The sequence below is a fragment of the Dipodomys merriami genome, unplaced genomic scaffold (genome assembly GCF_024711535.1).
Source record: "Dipodomys merriami isolate MVZ:Mamm:240054 unplaced genomic scaffold, mDipMer1.0.p SCAF_7, whole genome shotgun sequence".
In the NCBI taxonomy this organism is placed as follows: Eukaryota; Metazoa; Chordata; class Mammalia; order Rodentia; family Heteromyidae; genus Dipodomys; species Dipodomys merriami.
The window spans coordinates 33,603,322-33,626,332 of record NW_027206290.1 but is presented as its reverse complement, the minus strand read 5'-3'; the positions used below and the strand labels follow the sequence as shown (position 1 = coordinate 33,626,332).

The following is a 23,011-nucleotide window of genomic DNA, read 5'->3' as shown; positions in this document are numbered from 1 at the left end:
CCAAAAAAAAAAAAAAAAAAAAAAAAAAGAAAAGCTGTGGTTAACATGATATGTAGGAGGCTGCTGCCAGTGTAAAATAGCAAATTATTTTAAAACAAACATTATTTAAAGTAGAAAAAGGCAAGGGCAGATACATGGGAAACAACTAAAGCTGTCTTTGAAGATGAAATTTTTATTTACTAGTACGTTAGTATAGAATGTGTTTGTTTTTTTTTGTTTTTGGTCAGTCATGGGGCTTGAATTCTGGGTCTGGGCGCTGTCCCTCAACTCTTCAGCTCAAGGCTAGCACTCTACCACTTGAGCCACAGCATCACTTCCAGTTTTCTCAGTGGTTTATTGGACATTAAGAGTCACACAGACTTTTCCTGCCCAGGCTGGCTTTGAACCGTGATCCTCCAATCTCAGCCTCCTGAGTAGCTAGGATTTCAGGCGTGAGCCACCAGAGGCCAGCAGTATAGAGTATTTCTATAAAACATTTCTTCACATCTTACCTTTCAAAGCACAGTAAAACCAATACATAAAACAGAAATAATCATTAATTATCAGGTAACAATTTTATAAGACTGGCAATGCAGGTTTGTTTATAACAGCATTACCACAAACGAGTTAGGAGTTGAGCTAGAATTTTACGATGCTCCATCATCACTTGAAAATAGGAATTTTTCATCTCCATTGTATTCTAATGAGACCAGTGTTGAATATGTGAACCATCACTGACTGAAACATCATTATGTAGTGTATTAATGTGTTACAAACTATTACTGAGCCAACATAGTGGATCCTTGATATAGAATTAACAAGAAGATCATATATGCTCAAGAAAAACCATGTATGCTCAGGAGTTCAGTACTATAGTTATAAACACGAATTCATTTTTCCTGTAATGCTGGCCAACTTCCACCCAAAAAGACATGCTGCCTTTTAACAAATCTAAAATTTTCACTTTGTCATTTCAATTAACTACATTTACTTTTATATTGCCTTTTGGACACTCTGCTTTTAGGTAATCTGATTTTTCACAAAATCAAGGGCAGGGAAACATTCAACAGATGACATGACAATTTAAATATAAGTGATACAAGGACTAACTGAAATCTGTGTAACATATACACCAAATTAAAAGTTTTCTGTTTTTGAAATTTTTTAAAACTTATTTTCACTGGGCATGTAATACATTTATAAATAAGGCAAGCTTGCTATACTGGAAATGAGAAAGTTTGTGGCAGAGAATATGAAGAAATTTTAAAAGAGAATTATAGGAATTACAAGAGATCTGTAACTATCTACATCTATATATTTGCCTTTGAAAATCTGGCACAGATGGTACCTTAATTCAATCTTTGCTTTTCCCTAGACCATACATGAACTTAGAAGTTCAATAAAGCATCTTAGCTAAGAAGAGACTCTTGAGCTCAAGTCCCAGTAGCGGCACACAAAAAAACTATATGCATATTTGCCTGATGTGGTGGTGCATGCCTGTAATCTCAGCACTAATAGTCTGAAAAAGGGAGACAGTGAACTAAGGCTAGCCTAAGCTATACAAGGAGTTCTGTCTCAAAAAATCAAAGGCTGAGGATGTAGCTCAGTGCTAGAGCACTTACCTATATGCACAAGAACCTGAATCCCTAGCACCATGAGAGGGAATAAGAGCACATGTGGAGAGGGGGATCCTAACAGAACTTTTCTTGGAAAAAGGAAATTTTTATTTACTAGCATACCACAATAGAACACTTCTAATCTTCAATTCTCATCTGTGTTTGATGACTTACATATATTTTATAGGAAAATCCTGTAAGCATATATAGCAAGCTGATAATTACTTTTGTATTATTTGTATTCTTTTCTTCATCTGTATATTTTGCATAATTGTATTTACTCTTTTCACAATGTATTACTTAATTTAAAAACACTTTTCAAAAATTATGACCAAGAGAACTTCCAAAGATTGCTTTCATAATACTTTGAATAGAAAAACGTAAAGATTTAACTATAAAGTTAACTATATTAGTTCAAGAATGAGTTGTTGTTTGTGACTGAACTCTTGAGGTATAAAGATCAGTTTCATGTATATATTCAGAAAACACTAACGTTAAAAAAAAATCTGCACCAAAGAATAAGACTTTTAACCTACTCAACAGATAAAAAAATTGAGATTTTTTTCCCTTGTCTGCTGTGGGGCTTGAACTCTGGGCCTGGGAACTGTCCCTGAGCTCTTCAGTGCAAGGCTAGCACTCTTCCACTTGAGCCAAGTGCTACTCCCGGTTTTCTGGAGTTTCTAAGTGGAGATAAGAGTCTCAAAGATTTTCCTGCGCAGTCTGGCTTTGAACCATGATCCTCAGATCTCAGCCTCCTGAGTAGCTAGGGTCACAGGCCTGAGCCATCAGTACCCAGCAAGGTATTTATTTTTTACAAACATGCTAATGAAAAAAAATGCCACTAACTGGATGGAATGATCGGCATGGAATTGCAGCTACTCTGGAGGCTGAAGCAGGGGGAGCAAAAATCTAAAAAAAAAAAAAAAAAATCCTATGAGGTGAAACAATTTTGTGCAAGTCTTTTTTGAGGGAAAAGTGGGATGTAGGGGTTTGGATTAGGCCCTTTTTGCTTTAGTTATTTCTGTAGTAGGGCTTTTTGAGCAGGCAAGCCTTGAACAATGCTTTTCCTAGCTATGCTTCCCACACAGCTGGGATTTCATGAGCAAAATCACCATGCCCACATTGTTTGTTTAGATGAGGTCTCAGTAACTTTTTCTTGGACTTGCCTCAAACCTCACCCTCCTCAATCTCTACCTTCTGAATTGCTAGGATTATAGGTATGAGCCACCATGTCGCACTGACTTAACTCTGACATATCCAAATCAAGATTACCCTCTCTGTAATCAGTATAGCCTAACTGATGTGTGACAACAACTCAATTCCAAGAAAGTCCTGTCTTAAAAACAATCTTGTCTGAGCTGCCAGGGTGCTAAGTATTATTTATTACAATTACCCTTCATCTAAATGGCAAATATTTCAAAACACTGAGATCATTTGGAAACCTCAGTTCACTTTTTTTTTTTTTTGGTTGGTCGTGGGGCCTGAACTCTAGGCCTGGTGCTGTTCGTTAGCTCTTCAGTTCAAGGCTAGCACTATACCACTTGAGCCACAGCACCACTTCCAGCTTTTTCTGCTTATATGGTGCTGAGGCAAGCACTCTACCACTGAGCCACCTTCCCAGCCCCTCATTTTGGGGGGGGGGGGGGGGGAGGCGCACTCCTAGGGCTTGAACTCAGAGCCTACGTACTGTCCCTGAGCTTCTTTTTGCTTAAGGCTAGCACTTTACCACTTGAGGCACAGCGCCACTACCAGCTTTTTCTGTTTATGTGGTACTGAGGAATTAAACCCAGGGCTTCATGAATCCAAGGCAAACACTCTACCACTAAGCCACATCCCCAGCCCTGAGACAGGTTCTTAAACTTGCAATTCTCCTGCTTTTGCACTCCAAGTGCTGGGATTACATGGTATGACTGATGTACACCAATAAGCCTGGCTGAAAATCTAATTCAAAAGTATCTACAATCTAATTTGAAAGAATCCTAGCTAATTAGGAGGCTGAGATTTCAGGATCCCTGTTTAAAGCCATCACTCTAGGCAGAAAAGTTCACGAGAGACTTATCTCCAATTAACCACTAAAAAGCCAAATGGAGCTGTAGCTCAAGTGGTAGAGCACTAGTCTGAAGCAAAAAGGCTTATGGAGAGCCCCAAGGCCCTGAATTCAATCTCTAGGACCGGCATGTGTGCATACACGTACACACAGACACAGACACAGATACAGATACAGATACACACACACACACACACACACACACACACACACACGTACACACAGCTCATAGGCAGCAGTTACTTGCTGTATTATAATTGACATTTAAAGATTTTAATAATAGCATATGTAGTTAATTTATAACTGAAACAGACTGTTTCACTAAAAATTTAGTGCTAAAAAACTAAAACCAGGAGCTGGGAAAGTGGCTCAGTGGTAGAGTGCTTGCCTCGCATACATGAGGCCCTGGGTTCGATTCCTCAGCACCACATAAACAGAAAAAGCCAGAAGTGGTGCTGTGGCTCAAGGAGCAGAGCACTAGCCTTGAGCTGAGGAGCTGAGGGACAGAGCCTAGGCCCAAAGTCAGGCCCCATGACCGACAAAATAAACAAACACACACCATTTACTAAAGCAAATTAAAGAAACCTGTTTGAGTCCAGCAAAAGCTCTAGTTTACAAACTATAGAGTAAATGTGACTAGGCGCCGGTGGCTCATGCCTGTAATCCTAGCTACTCAGGAGGCTGAGATCTGAGGATTGTAGTTCAAAGCCAGCCCTGCAAGGATATCTATGAGACTCTGATCTCCAATAAACCACTAGAAAACTGGAAGTGACATTGGTGGTTCAAGTGGTAGAGAGTTTGCCTTGAGCTGAAGAACAGAGGGACACTCCCAGGACGAGTTCAAGTCCCATGACTGAAAAAAAAAAAGCCAAAAGTGGGGCTGTGGCTCAAGTGGTAGAGCACTAGCCTTGGGCTGAAGAGCTGAGGGACAGCACCCAGGCCCAGAGCTCAGGCCCCACCAACCTACCAAAAAAAAAGGAAAATAAGCCAAGTGTGACAGTACATATCTGTGTGGGGGTCTCTGATGCAGAAAAATTAGAGTTCAGGGCTGGGAAGGTGGCTTAGTGGTAGAGCGCTTGCCTTGTATGCATGAGGCCCTGGGTTCGATTCCTCAGCACCATATAAGCAAAAAGAAAAAAACCGGAAGTGGCGCTGTGGCTCAAGTGGTAAGAGCACTAGCCTTGAGCTGAAGAGCTGAGGGACAGCACCCAAGCCCAGAGTTCAGGCCCCACGACCAGACCCCCCCCAAAAAAAGGAATATTAAGAGTCCAAGGCCAAACTGAGCTGCATAGCAAGACCCCATCTGAAAGAAGGTAAAGAAGGGAGGAAGGAAGAAAGGGTAAGGTTAGGGGAAAGGAAGGAGAGACTGAAGGAGAAAATGAAAGGAAAAGGGGAGGGAATTTGCATGTATGTAGTCTAGTAAATTACAGTAGCTAAAATTATAGCATCTAAACACTGGTAATTTGTCTTTTCCCCTTTAAGAGTGCTTTTATGATTGATTTTCTATAAAACACTTTGGCCAGTCATGAGGCTTGAGCTCAAGGCCTAAGCACTATCCCTGAACTTATTTGTGCCCAAGGCTAGCACGCTACCACTTAAGCCACATTGCCACTCTTGGCATTTTCTAAGTAGTTTATTGGAGATAAGAATCTCAGACTTTCCTACCTGGGCTGGCTCTGAACTGTAATCCTCAGATCTCAGACTCCTGAGTAAGAGAAAATTATAGATGTGAGCCACTGGCTCCCGTTCAAGAAAATAATTTTTACTGTGGAATATTAACCATATCTGGGAAGAGACAGGATTTTTTATATAAAATTCTATAGGTATTAGATTTTTCATTAACTTTTTTCTGATTAAATAGACTTTTTTTCTTATACTATCAAAATTTTTCACATGTCAATACACACGGGATGTTAAACTTCTGGTTAAAGAAGTATTATGGCTACAAGAGATCAAAAGTAGTAATTCACTGTAAAACTCAAATTCAGCCTGACACATCTGAATGTAAGTTGAGCCAGCTAAGAAAACCACAAAGCAATGATTCTTTATAGCCATTTTCTAAGACCTACTATTACATCCACATAAGCAGATGGCACTGAGTGGTGACATGATCTCAAGCTTGTTCTATTGATGACAGTAGTCCAGTTCTAAATAAAGCATACTGGGAATAATAAGATGACTGCATTGTCTAATACCCTCCTTATTCATAGCTTCAATTAGACTTTGGGTGATTGTTGAATTATAATGCTGACATATTCCAATTTAAAAATTGTATCTGAGTGAGATATTAGTCAGAAGTTACTAAAAATTTATTTATAGTTCAAAGAGATATTTTACAGCTCAAATTTGCCCTAAGTGAAACTCAGTATTCAATAGACAAGAGGAACTTTAAAAAAATATGGTATTACTATTTGAGTTACTGAAGTCCCAGACTTCCCATGTAAATGTAATATATCCTAATATGTGGAAATCAAAATATACAAATAAAAGCAAATCTGATTATGAGATTCATCTTCCCAAACCACTAACCAGAGATTTAAGATAATCTGATGTTTTTATATAATTAAATTTATAAAAATCTTACATTAAAAAGATAAACATTTATATGACAAACTGACATTGTACTTCATATAAAAACAATTTTCTGAAGCAAGAAAATGTATCAGAGGTTATGTATATCCTTATTAAACTGATCATATAATTATAATGTGAAACTGCATGCAGCAGGAGGGCAGTCTAGAGCTGTGGTACAGAAATCCAGCAGGGGAAAAAAGTTTGACAATATCAAGAACCAAAATACCAACAAAGTTATTTTTATAGACTTGTAAAATTATAGCTTTAGTATCAGACAACTCAAAATAAAATTTAAAATATGTTCAGTTTTCACAAAAACAACCCTCTTCATTCTATCTAGGTTTATTGTACTTCCAACTCAAACCAAGGAGACAGATTGCACACTTCAAGGAATAGTAATCATTACACTGCCACAACAGTGATAGACATACCATATTCATATTCTCTTTGAAAATCTAATTAAGCTATAATATCTCATCCAAAGTATCCTACCTCCTTCTACATTAATTCAACCCCTTTTAGCTTTCATTTCTCCTTTTTGTGAAAATAGGTTTCTTTTTCAATCTAGTCTGGTCTCCAATGGTAAATTGTATATCATGGTCCCTTACCTTTCTCAACCTTACTCTAACACAACTTAAATGAATACAGGAGTGGATCCCTGTCTAGTAATTAAGTTGTGTTAGAGTAAGTACGCATTTTAAATAACTATACTCAGTTATGTTTAATTAAAAAATCAGGTTAAATAACTGTAAAATTAAATTTACGAGGTATTAATCTGAAGGTTTAGAGAAGTCATAAACATGGGGCTTAGAGATATACTACTGTTCTCCCTGGTTAAACATGATTTCAGGTGATTTGTTATACACTTATTTAAAACCCTAATAATCAGTTCATATTTCCAAACAAACTACACAATTTGATTTTAGACTAATAGAAGATAGAAAGAACATGTAACTCTATTACACACATACACCAGTGTAAAGGTCAGACAACTATTGTCAACTGAAGAACTTAATGTTATTCTATCACCTCAGACAATTATTGTCAACTGAAAACCTTTGTTATTCTATAACCTCAGTTCAGAATACTAAAATAAACTTTAAATAATTACAATAATAATTCAGAGTTACAAACAGAACCAAAAACAGTTGTACCTTGATTGCAGATTTTTTTTAATTTGAAGTTTACAAATTACTTAGTAAGCAAAAGCTAAGAGAAAGTTACAATGTCTGTCTGTTCTTTATTATCTGCCTAAACATTTCTAGTGTAATTTATTATCAGTAATTTAAATTTCAGAGTAGTAGACAGAAAAGAGCTTAAGCCACTAATTTCTGAACAAACTTTCTAGACCCATCTAAGAAAATGGTGCAATGAGGCTGGGAAGGTGGCTCAGTGGTAGAGCGCTTGTCTTGCATGCCTGAGGCCCTGGGTTCGATTCCTCAGCACCACATAAGCAAAAAGAAAAAAGCCGGAAGTGGTGCTGTGGCTCAAGTGATAGGGTGCTAGCCTTGAGCTGAGGAGCTGAGGGACAGCGCCCAGGCCCAGAGTTCAGGCCCCACGACCGGACCCAAAAAAGAAAAAAAAAAAAAATGGTACAATGTACTGAAGAAGAAATTATAGCAACAGTGGTAGTTTCCTGTCATTCAGTCATTTATTTACCCATTCATTCATGTTTTATGTAAGCAGGACAGAAATGTTTATTGATTTTCCAACTTGTACTGCAGCTAACCTTTCTGTAAGTTTGGCATCAGCATGGTTCTCTATATAAAACTAAAGAAGTGTGAATTTTCATAAATTACACAATTACTGAGTTTTACTACCTGTAAAAATCGGGTGATATCAATATCTACTTCAGGGCGCTGGTGGCTCACACCTGTAATCCTAGCTACTCAGGAGGCTGAGATCTGAGGATCGCGGTTCAAAGCCAGCCGGGGCAGGAGAGACCGTGAGACTCCTATCTCCAATAAACCACCAGAAAACCAGAAGTGGTGCTGTAGCTCAAGTGGTAGAGCGCTCGCCTTGAGCTGAAGAGCTGAGGGACAGCGCCCAGGCCGAGTTCAAGCCCCACGACCGACAAAAAAAAAAAAAAAAAAAAAAAAAATCTACTTCATAGATTTACTGTGCAATTTAAATGGGATGAAAAAGGTCTACTCTCCTACTCTCCTTCTCTCTCCCAGGTTCCTCCAGAGACCATCACGTTTTCAGTGGTTTCTAACTTGTATGAAAAATCTTTTATTCTCCATGGATTTTATACCTTCAAAGAGCTTTTTCTACAAACTACATTGCCATTTTATTAGTCAAATGAGTAAAGGCTAATTAGAAGTCTCAAATTTTTTGAAGATTTAAAAACTAATGAAACTCAGGTCTTCCTCTACCATTTTTCATCCTCAACCTTCTGCCCAGTGCATCCTATACAAGCATTCTACCACTAAAGCAATACCCCCCTAGGTTCTTAAGCAGGAATCACAATATTTTTACTTCATTACCAACCTGCAAACCACCACAATGTTTAAAAATGTATAACCAAAAGACTTGAGTTTACATAATTATTAGTCCAAGAAAAGATCGTATCTTGCTTGTCTAAATCTCTTGAGAACATATGTACAAGTTTACTAGGCTTTTTGCAATACTAAAAATAATTCATTTTTATCTCCACAGACCCTGGGAAAAACATAACTTATAAATCATAATTGTCTAAACGCACCAAGTCTTTCCTTATATGTATATCTAACTAAACTTCAGGTTACCCTATAGATCTGTTGTCAGCCATTATACCACCTTCAAATTTAGAAGTTACATATTTATTTACAAAGAAATGTTATCCACCTTCTTTTTATATTATTGTAACAAGATCATTCCCATTTCCCAAGGATCTCTGTAATTAATATTTTCCCCCTACCAACCTCATCAACCAGTATTTTTCCGGTCTGTGGCTTTTTGTTATTTCTCAAATATATGACTATCTGCTTCCTAGTTCACAGTCTTTGTACCAAATGGGCCCTTTGCCTGGTTAACTCTTCTTGCAGACCATTACATGTGTATCATTTTCTCATTCAGATTCTACATTAAATATCACCATTTCAAAGAGCTTTTTCTTCAAAATTCAATCCAAACCTGTCAGTCTTTCGAATTTCACACTGCTCCACTTTTTTTTAATGCGTTTTTTATTGTAAAAATACCGTACAGAGGGGTCACAGTTACATGAGCAAGGTCATGAGTACATTTCCTATCAAGCATTGTTACCTCCTCCTTTGTTTTTCCCCTACCCTTCCTTCCCTCCCACCTCCACAACTACACTCTACACTCCCACTTCTCTCCTCCCCGCCTAAATTGTAAAGTTCGTTTTTCAACATAATGTTGTTGCTTTTATGTTCCTCCCCCAAGGTATAACCCCTGTTTTCACTGTATTTGATGCCATTACCCTGCATCTTGTATAGACACTTCTCTAGCTTGGGGAGGGGAAGGGAAAAAACAAAATGTTTAAATAGGGATACAGGTTAATCCATTGTAACGTTGCTCCACTTTCTTCCTGACATTTACTGCTTTGAATATCTGAGGTTACCTTAGTAAAATGAAGTATCATTTAGTTGACCAGACCTGGGTTTTTACAATTTCACATAACCAAAAGAGAACACTTTTAAAAAGTCACATATATACAATTCCTAACACTATGTGCTACATTTTCTTTTCTTTTCTTTTAAATTGTAAGATTACCTTTGAAAAGGAGATCTGAACAAAAACAGTAAGCTAAGAATGTATTTCAGTGATAAATACTTGCCTAGCACTCATAAGGCCCTAGGTTTTGATTCTCAACATGGAAGAAAAAAAACCCACTGTAATAATAAGGGCTTAATTTCTAAATTTAGACAATATATAAAAATAAAAGAAAGGTTAAGAAATTATGCAATTGCTGTTTTAAAAATACAATGTCTTGGAAGGATCCCAGCCTATATTTTAAAGAAATTGAGGGTTGCTTCTTTTCTTGAGTGGACAATACCAAGTAGATAATCACCATTCATGTTAATTTCCTTATCAGTCAAAAAGAAATATTATTATCACTTTCAGGCCAACTCACTTATGTATTTATTCAGCCATTGTAAAGTATACTAAAACCTAGAATTAGGCATTAGAATGAGTTAAAATGGCACTTGCCAACTCATATACATATTTTTAATGGGAAAATTAAAAGGGGAGAACAGGAATACATAAAAGCAATAGTAAAGAGCATATACTCAGCTCCTAATTATTTTTTTGCTACATATTTCACTATGCTTCTTAACTTTCTATGCTGCTTAACAAAGTCACTCTGTCACTCTGCTCGTTTAATTGATATGTTCAGTCCACTAGCACTTGTGAATGCTGCAAAAACAGCTTGCCGAAAATACTATGTGCCAAATATTCTTACATATGGTTTCTAATCCTCTCAACAATCCTGTGATGTGGGTATCATTATTCTTCCTTTTCAGATAGGAAAGCCAAGGTTTAGGCCAGGTGCAGAGACTCACACTTGCAAACCCAGCTACTCAGGAAGCAGGTTATCAGAAGGATTGCCATTTAAGGTGAGGCCAGCCCAGCTGACTTTAGAAAGACTCCACCTCAACAAAACCGCCAAGTATTCTGTCAAGTGCCTGTTATCCCAGCTAGACAGGAAGTCATAGGTAGGAGGATCAGGTTCAAGGCTGACCCCAGGCAAAAAGTGAGAGACACTATCTGAAAAGAAAACTAAAAGGCTAGACACTCATAGTTCAAGTAACAGCAATTATCCCAATAATCTCAAAGCCATTGAGCTCAAACTCCAGTACAACCACCAAAAAAAAGGAGGGGACAGCTCAAAGTTTAGAAATATCAAAACACATAGTAGTCTATAAGTTATCTCAAAGCATGCACTTAGTAAGTAGTCAAGGAAGGATTTGCCTACTTCCAAAGCCATCTCTTTATAAAGTTAGTACCATGTGATTACTGCCCCTCAGCTATCTGAAATAATTTTGTCATCCATAACATTACATACTATAAAACAAGCTTTTTCATGTTTGTTATTTTAGTAAGAGAACATCAAAATCCTATTTCTCTCTGAAAAAAATGTTCAATTTCAATTTTATAGTGCTTTTAGTTAATGACAAAACTGATTCCATAAGTAATTTTTATACCCATCAAACCAACCTTTTAGAAGAAACTACAAAATTACTACTTACACACTATAATGGCTTTAAAAAGTATTTATGAGGGTTCTGTGATTACCACCCACAAATATAAAAGATATTTATCAAATTGGCAAAGATTGTAAAAACTGACCTACTCAATGGCATTGAAGGTGCAGTGAGACACACACTCTTATACAGGATAACCACCCCTCTGATCCAGTTATCCCACTTCTGGAAATCTATCCTAAAGGGGGAAAGAAAAAAACAGATGCAATCAAAGACAAATGTACAAAAATGTCCATCTCACTATTATTTAAAATAGTAATACCATAAAGAATCAACCTTAATGTTCTATACTAGGAGACCAATATCCAGATGGGGGGGGGGGAGGGAGAAAATAGTATAAGTTATAGTTCTAATTTTTGTAAAAATTTTAAAACATTGTACATTCAAAGAAAGAGGTGGAAATGTATACATTTCAACATTAATAGTAATTTTCTCTGTATAATAGAATCATGGATGATACCTAATGTCAAAATTTGCCACAGCTTTTGTAACATAGCTTTCTTTAAACAGAAAAAAAAGTTGATATACACTGAAAATGATCCTGACCCTAACAAAGGCATGACTTAGAATAGGAACTACATTTCCTAGGACAAAGAAATCATACTTGCTTTGTTTCCAGCTTCTATTATGCTCATGTTTACTTTTAGATTGTATAAAGGATATCATAAACTGTACAAGGCCCACTATCTAAAAGTCAACCAATTCACTAAAAGAAAGCACACATAAAAATAAAAATTAAAAAAAAAGAAAGCACAACAGTTAAATGGGTTGTTTTTATTGTGTATGTCTATTGAAAATTTTAAAAAATGTTCAATTAATCCTAACTCAAAATATACAAAAAAGAAAGACCAGAAAAACTACTCTCATTTTACAAACTAAATATACTATTATTGACTTATAAGCACTTCAGGGGGCAAGGAGAACTTGACATAAAGCTGGCAGGCTACTAATATTTATTAGGAATGCAAACTGAGGGGAGGGGAAGGTGGCTCAGTGGTAGAGTGCTTGCCTTGCATGCATGAGATCCTGGTTCAATTCCTCAGCACCACATAAGCAGAAAAGGCCAGAAGTGGTGCTGTGGCTCAAGTGGTAGAGTGCTAGCGTTGAGCTTAAGATCTGAGGGACAGCACCCAGGCCCAGAGTTCAAGCCCCAGGACTGACACAAACAAAAACACAAGAATGCAAATTGATGCTTTTTTTTTTTTTTTTAAATTCAGGGCCGTGGCACTGTCCCTGAGCTTCTTTTGCTCAAGGCTAGCACTCTACCACTTGAGCCACTGTGCCAACTCAGGCATTTTCTGCTTATGTGATACTGAGGAATTGAACCCAGGGCTACATGCATACTAGGCAAGCACTCTACTACTAAGCCACATTCCCAGCCAACTGATCCATTTTGTATATTCACACATTTCTGTTCTAGTACATGGGTAGCTTAAGTGGCACAAAACAGTTTTAATCAATGTGGAAGAAAATATAACAAGCTTTTCTACAAAAAAAAATCTTCCAACATTAAACATAAACTAAAATTGCTAACTAAACAAGAAAATAACTTCCCTACTATGTGCATGAATATGTATATATATAGAAAAGTTATTTACAAATACCTTGACTAAAATAAACCAAGCAGCTGAGTAAATTATTCTTTATTTTTTATTTTATTTTAGTGTGAATCCACAACCTTACACATGCTAAGCAAAGACTTTACCACTGAGGTATCCCCAACCTATAATTCTTATTTTGCTGTATTTTAAGCAACTAAGAAATTGATTTTTCTCTAGCACTAAAAAGCTGTTAGGAAACAAGTCCAGGAAGTAGAGCTATGGCTCACAGTGGCAGAACAGTATCGTTGAGCAAAAAGAGCTTAAGGACAGTACCTAGATTCTGAGTTCAAGCCCCAGGACCTACACAAAACAACAACAAAAAAGAAAATAGGCCCATACAAAGAGTGGTTTACAAGTAAGAGAAAATTTTATATAATCATTTCACTTAGAAATGGCAATTATTCCATTTTTATTCTACCATAAAATACATTTATTTATAAACATTTTGGGCATCATCAAACACAAAATAAACCACTAACTACTATAAGCTCATTAAAGTAGAACTACACATTTATATCTCAGTAGACATCAAAGAGCCTAATTCTGGATCAAACATGTGTTCAATAACTTAATCTGAAATCCCCTAATGAAATTTTGCAACATTTTCACATTGGACGTAAAGGGAAGCTCCAAAGGTATCAACAGATTTGGGCTAACATGTAAACTACATAAGATTCAAAGGTTAGTGCTAAATTCCACTGTTGTAAGAATTAACTTAGTGGTTGCTTTTTAAATGTTCTATAATATAGTCAACTTGTCTAGAACAGAATGGTTCTATTTATAAACCAAGTTTTAAATATCACTGAAAATACAGTGAATGAATTTACTCTCTGGATTACACATTTGACAGATCTGAAATGTTCAGCCTGTAGAAAGAGACTTTCCCCTACTGACTTAGAATATTGCAAGTTCCACTTGGGACTGGTCCAAATGGAGTTTGGATCTAGTTCTCTTTGCTTGTCTTTAAAATTCTGCCTTGCCGTGTGCCGGTCCGGTGGCTCATGCCTGTAATCTTAGCTACTCAGGAGGCTGAAATCTGAGGGGATCACGATTCAAAACCAGCCTGTGCAAGGAAGTCCATGAGACTCTTATCTCCAATTAACCACCAGAAAACCAGAAGTGGCGCTGTGGCTCAAGTAGTAGAGCACTAGCCTTGAGCTGAAGAGTTCAGGGACAGTGCCCAGGCCCATAGCTCAAGTCCCACAACCAACAACAAATATATATTTTTTCTTTAATGTCTTTCATAGCTAAACTACATCCTATCATGAACAACAACAAAAAAGGTTCTTACTTTTTGCACAGCTTTGCAAAAACTATATATATATATGGCCTAATTTAAATATGTTCTGAAACTAAACACAGAATTACACATTTAATTTCACATTTAGTCAACTTTGGCCATCCCACACTTTGACGATTCAATCATCTCTAGCAATTTATGAACTAAATAAGTAAAAGACACAAGACTGGGAATATTAGACAGAGGTATAGTGAAAAATTTTCCGACTTAGGGCTGGGAAGGTGTTTCAGTGGTAGAGTACTTGCCTTGCATACATGAGGCCCTGGGTTCAATTCCTCAGCACCACATTAGCAAAAGGAAAAAAGCCAGAAGTGGCGCTGTGGCTCAAGTGGCAGAGGGCTAGCCTACAGCTGAAGAGCTGAGAGACAGCGCCCAGGCCCAGAGTTCAGGCCCCACGACCGGACCAAAAAAAAAAAAATTCAGACTTAGCTAACATAAACTTATATAAACTAAATAAATGCTTTTAAGAAAGCAATTTTCTTGCCTAATAATTGAAGTTTATTTCTAAAAGAATTAATCATCCCTGTGTATACCATATACTTTTGAAATTATATTGGACTTTTAGACCTATTATAAAAGCATGAAATTTTTAACACTACCTTAATAATCACACACAATTTTTTGAATTGGTGTGTGTGTATGCATGCATACACATATGCATGCTTGTACCTTCTCTAAAAAGCCTAGTTTCAAGAGGAAATGAGAGCATGGCACAGTTCTCTGGTGAACTGCTTTGTTGATCAGAACATTATGATAATGAACAAAGCTAAGCTTATAGGTTCAATACTTATCTGGGTCATTTAACTTTGAAACAAATTGCTCTCTTAAACAGTCATCTCAAACAACAAAGAATTCAATATGTGACTTACATTCATATATAGAATGCAAAACACACACAAAAAAACTACCACTTGTAGTCACTCCCCACACAAAAATGGTTGGATGGCCTGTCTCAGTAATAGATAAAAGCTTAAATATTTTTGTTCAATGCTAATATCATTACAAGAATCTGACATTAAGTTATGCAGTAATTATATAACATAAGAATAAACCCCAAATACTTGGAAATATATACCATAACTCTTTACAAAAGATTAATTTGAAAAACAAACATGAAGTAAGTTTATGTTCACTTTTTTAAGATATCACAGTATTAAGATATAAAATGCCTTATACATGTTATTTTATCTAATATTTAAATTTTTTTAATGAGCTGAGAAGTAATCTGAGGTGGGTTTCTAACATGTCAGGTGCTTTCTGGTAACTCAAGTTAGTTCAACCCTTTCTACAGAGGTCAAATCATGCTCATGCCAAAATCAAGCTATCTAGATTTCAGAACCAGGAATATCAAGCAAAGCCTCACAGTGGTTTAATTTCTCTCAAAACTAGTATCATCCATTTTCATAAACTAAGAAAAACTGCAAAGATGTTAAGCTGACCCTATATAACAAAACCAAATCTTTTTAGTTATAATCACAAGTAAAGGGGTGACACTGTTTAAGGAATGCACTTTTTAATCAGACTTATGTAACTGTAACTCCTCTGTTCATCACCTATACAATAACATTTAAAAATTTACAAAATCTAAAAACTCAACAAAATACTCATCGCTTGATGCATTGCAAGGCACAAAACATGAGACAAAATCTGTAAGATGCTAAGCAAAATCTGTAAGATTCTTTAAACATCAGATAAAACAAATTACAGAGATCATTAGAAATCCCTTTATAAGAAAAAAGTAATTACCAATATGAAAAGTTGGATGCCCATCTGGAATGCCTATTTTATACAGAGATCACCAACAACACATTAATAAAGTTTATGAGTAAAAGACAATAGTAGGAATATCTAGAATGCTTATTATATTACAAATTAGAACCCAACGTAAAAACTTCCCAAGAGCAGAGACTAATTCATCTGCATATCCCAATAATCAGCATTCTGTGCTTAAATGTTGAATAGAGGTGAGTTAAATTCAACCTAACCTAGAAGCTCTCATTTTTGTGTCTAAAACCATTATTTTTGTGTGTGTATGTATGTGCATGCACACACATGCATGTTAGTGCACACCAGTACCATTTACACTCAGGGTCTAGGTGCTTGCAATCCTTTTTTTCACTCAAGTCTGGTGCTCTACCACTTGAGCCACAGCTCCACTTCCAGCCTTTTGCTGCTTAATTAGAGATTAAGAGTTTCTCAGATTTGTATGAGATGGCTTCAAAAGGGGATTTTCAGATCTCAGCCTCTTGGGTAGCTAGGAATACAAGCATAAGCCATCTACACTCCCTGCTGAAACTATTAAATGTTAATAAAGAAAATGAAACTGCCCTGAAACTTATGCTCAACAACTGTGAGTGAAAAAACTAGGACATCAACTCTTTTAAGGCAATTTTGATAAATAGCAGACAAATATATTTACATACTTTAATCCCTTTAGAAATAAATCCCAAGAACTATGTCAAAAGAAAAGAAATGCTGCCTACATAAGTCAATTTCATTGTTATTTTCATGAGGAAAGGAACAGGAACTACCTATATGTACAAGAGCCAGAAGATGAGCTATTTTACTATCACTTTAAAAAGATAAAAATGAAGACAGTAATGTGGAATTAACTCAACTGTAACAGGGCCCTGGGGTCAAACTCCCCAACACTGGGGAAGAAATAAAAAGATTTACTTCCCAATTTGTCTTCTGGATTCTAGTCCTCTCCCCAGCACCCAACTCAAGTTGATTTCCAGAGCAGTCAGAATGATGTTCACAAACTTAAGTCAGAACAGGTCTCTCTTTTATTAAAAAACTCTCCAACAGTTTCCATCTCACTCAAAGCAAAATCCAAAGTGCTTACTATTATGGCCTACAATGTCTTACAGTTGTCCCAGCTACTTTTCTCATCTCAAGCCCTCTCACTTTCCCTCCTGCTTACGGTGTCTTCCAGTCACACTGGCCACATTAGCTATATACACACACAAGAGGTTCTCTGCACTTCCCACCCATCCCCCCCCAGAGAACACACATCCCTTACTTTCTTCAGGTATCAGATCTAGTCTTCTCTACCCAATGTTCTTGTCTTACCCCTCACATTACATTAGTCTTCTATACAGCTCTTATCACTCTGTATTTATTTGGTTATGCCTTGTCCCTCCTGGTTAGAATACAAATTCTGTAACAGTAAGGACTTTATCTACATAGTAGTCATTCAATTAAGTACTGCTGAGAATATTCAATAGTGATGTAATTATTAATGTCAAGAAAAACTATATATGAGCAAAATTGTAAGAAAATAGAAAAAATGAATCATTTGTGAACATTTGCTGATCCTATTGTCAAAAAGTAGTTTATACAAATAAAAAAATAGGTCACTATGATTTTATGCTGCCGAACAAGACTAGAACAAAATTACTTCCTTAGAAGTCATGTACACTGAATTAAAAATGACTGATAATATTTAACTTTTCTCCAAAAACAATTTGCAGTAACAATCACTTTTAAGCTTTATTCCCAAAGATCCAAAATTTAGCATATTAAGTGAAAATACTTTTATTTCTGAAGCAACACAGAAATGAACAAAGACGAGTAGTTTTTATATGAAACTGAAATAACATCAATTCCAGTTTTCTGGTAAGACAATGTCTATGATTGGCTTCAGAGCCCTGAAATTGTCAAGTTTTGTGCAAAAACACCAGTTGTTTTTTGTTTGCTTTTTGCTGAAGTAACAAGCCATATACTTCATCATTTTCCCAGAGATGTCAGTGGCCTAGAAAAGGTTAAGAATTACCATTTTTAGATACTGGAATTAAAATATTTTTACATATTTTTGTAGTACTTTTAAAATATTTTTCAAAATTACTAGGCACACCTTTGTAATCATTAATTCGTGCAACAAATATCAAGCATGTATTATACTCCGTATTTACACTTCTAACCATATCTGAAGTAGAACCCAACTCAAAATGGTAAAAAAAAAACAAGATTAATGTCAAAGTCATACTTAATACCAATCAATACAAATACAACTTCGAAACTGAAAGTGTTACAGAAAAACAGTAAAAGAAAGGAATCTGGGGCCTAATATACTGCTTTATTGTGTCAAAGTATTGCAGAAATCAACTACATCAAAAGGACAGGAAAACTACACGAAGGCATGCCCACCCCCACACATTCTGACAGGAAACCCAAAGAAAGTTTCCAAATCCTGTTTCCAGCAACATCTCTTGAGAGACTGCCTTTTTACACGCTTTTGAAGGTACGCACCCCAAGAACTGACACTTCTTACTGTAGTGAGAAAAACTAAATAAATAAAAATGCAGGGGGGAAAAATCATCTGCCACCTAAGAAACAGAACACAGTGGCTACATGCAAAGCTGTGGCCCATTAACCTCCTGCCCCGTTATTCCATTCCTTACACACTCCTCCCTTCAAAGAAATGACACGATTTTCCCTTTCAAAAGGGAATACCCAGTTCCTCCAAACTAGTTCTTTCTTTCCTCCCCCGGGGGTCAAAGGTCCCTTAAAACTTTTCATTTTTCAGTGTACGTGGAGATCTCGTCGGTCTGTCCCCTCCCTCCTCTTTCTCCCTACAGCTGTAAATTACACAATTCGGCTGAAGACACCGTCCTTAACTTCCTGCCTGGGGGGGGGAGAGAGAGAGAGAGAGAGAGAGAGAGAGAGAGAGAGAGAGAGAGAGAGAGAGAGAGAGAGAGAGAGAGAGAGAGAGAGAGAGAGAGACAAGCCACAATCTCACCAATGCGCGACACTCCCATCAAAATCCCTCGTGTGACGGAAACACCGTGACCTCTTTCCTAACAAAATTTAGGTAAGCGGCAGACATCGGGGTGGGGGGGGGGGAGGAAAGAAAGCAATGCTGAAAAATCGCACACATGGCATGCCACAGAAGACAAGGGGAAACGAGGGCGGGAAAGGGGCTGGAGGTGGAGTGCGACGTCGAGATGTCAGCCCTCTCCACGGGAAGGGCGGAGGGCGGGGGGGGGGGGGGATAAAGGAAGACGAGGAGGTTCCCGAACCCTTGACAGAAGTGCACACCGACAGGGCCACGCTCCAAGTCACCCGCACACCCCCCCAAGCCCCTCCCGCGCGTGCCCCGCAAAGGGCACGCTGGGTGTGCAGGAAGCGCTGACCCCGGCGGGGCCCGCTCCGGAGCCGGGGCGGAGGGGGGCGGGGGGGAGGGAGGCCAGCGAGGTCTAATCTGCAACCGTGGCCGCCAGGGCCGGGACGCCGCGTCCGCGCGCGGACAGCGCGAGGGGACCCGGCTGTGTGCCGTGACACCGCGGAGAGTTGGGAGGGTGGGGGACACAATGTCCTCTTTCTCTCCCACACCCAGCCCGGCCCCTCCCGACCGACTCCCGCAGGCCCGGCCACAGCAGACCGGCTCGGTCCCGCGGACGTGGTTGGCTCCGGAGCTGACGACGCGGCCGGGCCTCCCGAGCCCCGGCCCCTCCCGCCCGCCGGGCCCCCCGGGCCGCCAGGGCCGCCGCCCCGGACACCGTGGAAAGCAAACGCGGAGGAGGAAGGGGGAGCCCAAGGACTGACCGGCGACACGAGCCGCCTCAAGCCCCGACTCGGCCGACCCGAGCCCCCCGCTCCCTCAGGGCCCGGCTGGGGCTCCCCGCCCCTCACTCACCCCCCCGGTCCGGCGCCTCCTCCACCACCTCCTCCACCTCCTCCTCCTCCTCCACCTCCTCCTCCCTCCTCACGGCCGTGGCTCCGGCTCAGGACCCGGCTCTGCGCGACGACGGCGGCAGCGGCAGCAGCCTCGGGAGCGGCGGCGGCGGCGGCGGCGGCGGCGCCTCGAGAACGCGCACGCACGCAAGCACGCAGGCCCCGCCCCCCGGCTCCGCCCCGCCTCTCGGAGTCCGCGTCGGCGGGGTTTCGGCCCCACCCCCCGCTGGCGTTCCCGAGTTGGCTTAAAGGAGACGCTCGTGAAGGTGTGGGCGCTGATGAGAATTACTATGCTTGGCTGAGAGCTGGGAGCGTGGGCTTCGGGGCGGCGGCGGGGGGACGGAGAGGAGGTGGAGAAGGGGTAACACTGAAAATGAAATGAAGAGGGGTCAGAGGACCTGGGAGAATAGAATTCGGAAGAAGCTCGGCCCTTGGACTAGTGCTAATTGAGCACCTAGGAAGGTGCTCTGCACTGTTCTGGGCACAGGGGGTGTATGAAGCCCTACAGGGCTCTGGGAGCTTGCGATCTCATGGAGTAGGAGAGGGCACAGAGACAGTAAACCAGGCAAAAGTGGTAGGCAGCGATCAGTGGCATGAGAAAAATAAAGTAACTTTATAGCTGCCCTGATATTTTCTCTCAAAAAAAAAGTAGACACTTAGCCGGGTACCATCTGCTTAACGCCTGTAATTCTAGCTACTCAGGAGCCTGAGATCTGAGAACAGTGTTAGAAGCCCAGGGAGTGCCGACCTTGAGTGGAAAATGCTAAGGGACAGCACCCAGGCTCTGAGTTCAAGCCCCAATACACACACACACACACACACACACCCACACACGCCACTGTGTGCACATTCACACATAAATATGAAGCAATCAGGCTAGCAACTCCTTTTCCAGACTGAGAGAAAAATCAGCCATGAACCCATAGGTGGGTTCCATGTTGCCGGAACAAGCAAAAGGCTGAGTGGAATCAACCCACCAGACAGAAGGCAGACAGCCCCTGTAGTTTACAGGCCATTATAAGAGCAACAGGAAGTCCTTAGAGTAGAGTGAGCCCAGAAATGACTGTATCTGAATCACATTTTCTATGTTAGCCTTGCTGTGTGTGTGAAATGCACACTAAGAATGCAGTAACTAACACCCACTGAGAAACTAGTTTCTATGTTAGCTTGGACAAAGATGGTTGCAAAAGACAAAAATGGAAAAAACATTCTTATTTTGGTTTAAACCTTACTTATTTTAGTTTTAGTTAGATATATATTAATTGTAATGGATTTGAACCTAGATGACAGTGTGTGGGAAAACAGGTCCTTTGGTGATTCCTAGTTTCAGGGCTTAATGACTGTGTTAATACTGGTGCTGTTTAATGAGTTGGAGTAGAGGAAGTCAAGAGTTATTTCATATTTGTCACTTTAGAAGTTAGCTAGGGACTGGGAAGGTGGCTGGGTGGTAGAGTGCTTGCCTCTCATGTATGAGGCCCTGAGTTCAATTCCTCAGCATCACATAAACAGAAAAAGCCAGAAGTGGTGCTGTGGCTTAAGTGGTAGAGCACCAGCCTTGAGCTGAAGAGCTGAGGGGCAGCACCCAGGCCCAGAATTCAAGCCCCACAACTGACAAAAAAACAAAAAACAAAACCTGCCTAGCCAGGGTACCAGTGGCCCATGCCTGTAATGGTAGCTACTCAGAAGGCTGAGATCTGAGGATTATAGTTCAAAGCCAGCTCAGGCAGAAAAGTCTGTGAGAGTTAATCACCAAGAAGCTGGAATGGGAGCTGTGACTCAAGTGGTAGAGCATGAACCTTCATCTTAAAAGCTAAGCTCCAGTACTACACAAATACATAATATATAAATAAATATAAACAAATACACAATATAATTAAATATAAACAAATACATAAAACAATTTGCCTGTTTTGCATCCAAGTAGAGATACTGAGTTGGATGTATAAATGGGAAAAAATGGAATTCATAAGCACATAAATGCTTTTAAGCCTTTACACAGAATCTGTTAGGGAGAAGTAGCTTAGAGGTTAAGGAGAAGAAACAGGAAGAAAAGGAGAGGTAGAATTTTGGAAGATAAAGGAATCGTTTCAGGAAGGAGAAAGTGATCAGCTTTATCAAATAACTGCTAAAATAATTAAGTTGAGAGGATTAAAGGATTTTGTTTTTGTCTTTCTGGTGCTATGCATCAAACCCAGGGCTCTCCACCTATCAGGGTTAGTGTTAGGTTTTACAAAGAAGTGATGAGTAAGAACAGCACCACGCACGTGGTGTTCAGGTAAGGGGTAGGTTTATTCATCGTTCTGGCTGGCACCAGGCCAAGTTGGCCCTCCATATGGCTGGGAAAGGCCTGGGAAAGAGAGCTGGGAAAGAGAGAGAGCTGGGAAAGAGGGGGTCTGGGCCTGGGCTAGGCCTTATCTAGGGTATGGGCAGAGAAAGGTGTGGCCACATCAAATTCAGATGTGACCTCAGAGGATGCAGATGTGACCTCTTCCAGGTGTCCCAGTTGCCTAGGTAACGCAGGTCCTGGGCAGATACTTTGCTGCAAGGAGGGTGGAGTCTGCTCGCCATCCAGGAGAGGACCTTACAGTTAGTATTAAGTTGTATCTCTAGTCAAGTGTTGAAAGTAAAAACACTGAATTGGTCTGTTGAAGGTTGCTAGTAGCTTTGATGTATAACCTTTCAGTGGAAGTTTGGAGAAGAAAATTTGGTTAGGGCATGTTAAAAGAATGAGAGGTGAGAAGAAAAACTTCTTGAGGAACTTTGTTGAGAACAGCAACCAAGCAGTAGGATTGTGGAAGGGCATTTTAAGATGGAGATAATTCATCATATTTGGCATGCTGGAATAATATCTAAAGAGGTAAAGTTGATCATACAAAAGAGGAGACATGGGACTGGGAAGGTGGCTCAGTGGTAGAGCGCTTGCCTTGCATGCATGAGGCCCTGGGTTCAATTCCTCAGCACCACATAAGCAAAAAGAAAAAAGCTGGAAGTGGTGCTGTGGCTCAAGTGGT

At 39.4% G+C, this 23,011-nt stretch overlaps 1 protein-coding gene across 4 annotated transcripts in view; it reads right to left on the bottom strand.

Moving 5' to 3' along the window:
• Positions 1 to 20,049, bottom strand: part of Rap1a (RAP1A, member of RAS oncogene family) — a 93,574-nt gene extending 73,525 nt beyond the window's left edge. Inside the window, exon 1 of one of the 4 annotated variants that reach the window (XM_070006297.1) lies at positions 19,963 to 20,049. The gene's annotated coding sequence lies outside the window, so the exon portion shown is untranslated. Of the gene's footprint in view, positions 1 to 11,508; positions 11,602 to 19,065; positions 19,089 to 19,962 lie in introns of those variants that run through there. The other 3 variants (XM_070006299.1, XM_070006296.1, XM_070006298.1) reach the window with 3 other exon arrangements.
• Positions 20,050 to 23,011: the final 2,962 nt, after the last annotated feature.